Raw genomic sequence first — 3,967 nt, forward strand, 5'->3', positions numbered from 1 at the left:
GATAGAAGCTCGGCCATTGTCAAAAGGAACATCAGCACAGAAGGCAGAATTAATCGCACTTACACGAGCGTTACAATTGGCTGAAGGATTGAGGGTAAACATCTATACGGACTCAAAGTATGCGTTTTTAACCACTCATGCCCATGGAGCCTTGTATAAAGAAAGAGGACTACTGAACTCAGAGGGTAAAGAAATCAAGTACGCAGCTGAGATATTACAACTATTGGAAGCCGTATGGGAGCCGAAGGAAGTTGGTATCATACATTGTCGAGCGCATCTGAAAGGTGATGGTGATGTGGTGAAAGGAAATCGGATGGCAGATAATGCAGCCAAGCGTGCCGCTGAATCGGGACAACAGGAATATGTGGAGTGTATAGCTGCTCTCATACCGACCCCTCTGTCTCAGTGGACTCCAGTTTATACAGCTCAAGAAGAAGAGTGGTTAAAGACTGAAGCTGGAAAATATTTGGAGAATAATTGGTATCAGTTAGAAGATGGAAGGATAGTTATTCCAGCATCGCTAGCTGTAGAAATTGTCCAGAACTATCACAATGGGACACATTCCGGGAGAGATAGTATGGAAGAATCTCTTAGGAAGCATTTCTACATACCAAGATTGTCCAACTTGACTCAAGCCATTGTACGAAGATGTGTGTTATGTGCCAAGAATAACGCAAGGCAAGGTCCAGTGAAACCACCGGGAGTCCAGTACATGGGAGGGCTCCCTATGTCCGATCTCCAAATAGACTACACGGTAATGCCTAAATCTGGCGGACATCGTTACTTACTAGTAGCTGTGTGCACCTACTCAGGATGGGTAGAAGCATTTCCCACTCGTACAGAGAAAGCAGGAGAAGTTGTGCGATTTCTGTTGCGGGAAATTATACCCCGATATGGACTAACATGTTCTATAGGATCAGATAATGGTCCAGCCTTTGTTCACCAGTGCCTACAACAACTGACTCATATGCTTGGTATTAAGTGGAAACTTCATACGGCATATAGGCCTCAGAGTTCTGGGAAAGTGGAAAGGATGAACAGAACTATTAAGAGCCAATTGGCAAAAATGTGTCAAGAAACCCAACTCAAGTGGAATGTTCTTTTGCCAATAGCTCTGTTGCGCATTCGTAGTACACCTACCAGAAGGATGGGTCTCTCACCTTTTGAAATTATGTATGGGCGTCCACCTCCCGTACTTAGTAACTTAAGGGGGGATTTGAGTCAGTTGGGAGAAGGAATTACCCAGCAGCAGGTTGTGGAGTTGGGTAAAACTATGGAGGAGGTACAGAAATGGGTACAAGATAGGTTACCTGTGAATATGTATCCACCTGTCCATTCGTATCATCCAGGAGACCAAGTTTGGATAAAGGAGTGGAACAGTGTACCGTTGGGGCCAAAGTGGAGGGGTCCTTATGTTGTTCTTTTGTCTACCCCAACAGCTATAAAGGTGGCCGAAGTGATTCCGTGGATTCATTACTCCAGGGTTAAACCAGCAGCAGCAGATTCTTGGCAGGCTACACCAGATCCTGAGAATCCCTGCAAGATCCGGTTGAAGAGAGTGACCCAGTTGGATTGAAAGTGATTTTTGAGAAGAGTTCTGTTACAAGGGAACATCAACAAAAATCTACAAGTAGGTGTTTTGACGGCCACAATAAAGCCTGACCACCTGCCTACGTTTCATAGCCAGAGTGTCTTGAAGGGATCTCTGTGAAGGAAAGTGAGGATCAGAAGGACTCCATTCCCTGCAGCCCTCACATCCTGGAAGCTGAGGTGCCATCGCACGGTCGAAGAGCTAGGAAGAAGATGTCAGGAGTGATGTGTTTGATAATGTATTTATGTGTGTTTTTAATTATTCAGGAAGGTAGAGGTACCGACACACCAGGCTGTGAGGTTTGCATTAAGACTACGAAAACCGGCAATCGCATTTCCCAGACCCTTATTTGGCATTCCCAGTATGAGTGTAAAGGACATGTATCTAAGTGTAGATACTTAGGCATAGATTATAGTGTATGCCATTTAGGAGCAGGAGAACCTAAATGTTTTAGCCCTGATTATCAACCCCGTACAATTTGGTTGACTATTCGGAATGGAGACTCACAGGGGACCCTGATAAATAAGACCCTACTAGAAACCGTACATTCTCCAGGTGTTTTGCTATTTGATGCATGTAAGGCGATATCAGGTGGTAGAAAACCGTGGAATGTATGTGGCGATCTTAAATGGGAAAGAACGTATGGGTCTAATGATAAGTATATTTGCCCCAGTAGTAAGTATAAATATATAGATCCAAAATGCCCAAATAAAGAATACAATTATTGTCCGTATTGGTCCTGTGTGGGGTGGGCAACCTGGGGACAGACAGTAGATAAGGATATGATCGTCTCTAAGTTGCCTACCAAGCCATATTGTAAGTCTAGGGAGTGTAACCCAGGCCATATACTTATCAATGACCCAGAACTATTCATAGATAGGTTTGGGAACTTATTTGGGTTCCAGATATATGGAACAGGTTTGGATCCTGGGACAATATTATTTATAGGAATAGAGACCGATACTGTGGCAACCCAGACTCATCAGGTCTTTCATTCCTTCTATGAGGAGATGAGTGTGGAAAATAAGATCCCCCATAATGCGAAAAACTTATTTATAGATCTAGCCGAAAGCATTGCTGGTAGTCTTAATGTAACCAACTGCTATGTGTGTGGAGGTACTAATATGGGAGACCAATGGCCATGGGAAGCAAAGGAGGTAATGTATTCCGGTTCTGAGACAGTTGAACAGTTAATATCTTCTCAAACTGATTATCAAGTGAGTGTAAGAGGTAAATCTGAGTGGCGATTAAAGACCTCCATTATAGGTTATGTTTGCATAGCAAGGTAAGGAATAATGTTTAATACATCTGTAGGAGAATTGACTTGTCTAGGGCAAAAAGCTTATAATGATGATACAAAAGATACAACTTGTTGGTCAGCTTCAAATGTCTCAGAACCACCTAATCCGTTTGCAATTTATACCAGTTTAAAGGATGTGTGGTTTGACCTATCTGCTACATCTAGTTGGAAAGCCCCAGCAAATTTGTACTGGATCTGTGGTAAGAAAGCCTATTCGGAGTTACCACAGGACTGGGAAGGGGAATGTGTATTAGGTATGCTCAAACCATCCTTCTTCTTGTTGCCAATTGAAACAGGAGAGACTTTGGGAGTTAAAGTGTATGATGTAAATCATAGAAAGAAAAGGGGACCCCTAGAGATAGGTACCTGGGAAGATAATGAGTGGCCTCCCCAGCGTATTATAGATTATTATGGGCCAGCTACGTGGGCAGAGGATGGTACTTATGGATACAGAACCCCAATATACATGCTTAACCGTATCATAAGATTACAGGCAGTGGTTGAGATAATTACCAATGAAACATCACAAGCGCTTAATCTCCTAGCAAAGCATAACACTAGGATTAGGACAGCCGTCTACCAGAATAGATTAGCCTTGGATTACCTATTGGCAGTAGAGGGAGGTGTATGTGGGAAGTTTAATCTAAGCAATTGTTGTCTTCAAATAGATGATGAAGGGCAAGCAATAGCTGAGCTTACTAGCCATATGGTTAAACTAGCACATGTGCCTACTCAAGAATGGAAAGGGTATAATCTGAGTAGTTGGTTTGGTAATTGGTACGAGCAGTTTGGAGGACTCAAGGCACTGGTAGGTGGAGTCATGCTAATCTATATGCTGTGCCTCCTCCTGCCGTGTCTGATTCCTTTGGTAGTTAGGTCTGTGCAGAGCATTATAGAGAATATAGCAGAGAGAAAGGCCGCTGCACAGATAATGGCTGTTTGCAGGTACGAGGCTTTAAATCAAGGAGAACACGTACAGGAAGAGGAATGCTGAGGGGTTCGTATCTCTAGAGAGTCGCAAAGTCTAGTCTGGTTTATGGCAACTTGAGGTGTAAGCAAACCCTGATTAAGTGATG

This window comes from Pelobates fuscus, chromosome 10 (assembly GCF_036172605.1).
Source record: "Pelobates fuscus isolate aPelFus1 chromosome 10, aPelFus1.pri, whole genome shotgun sequence".
NCBI classification, from domain to species: domain Eukaryota; kingdom Metazoa; phylum Chordata; class Amphibia; order Anura; family Pelobatidae; genus Pelobates; species Pelobates fuscus.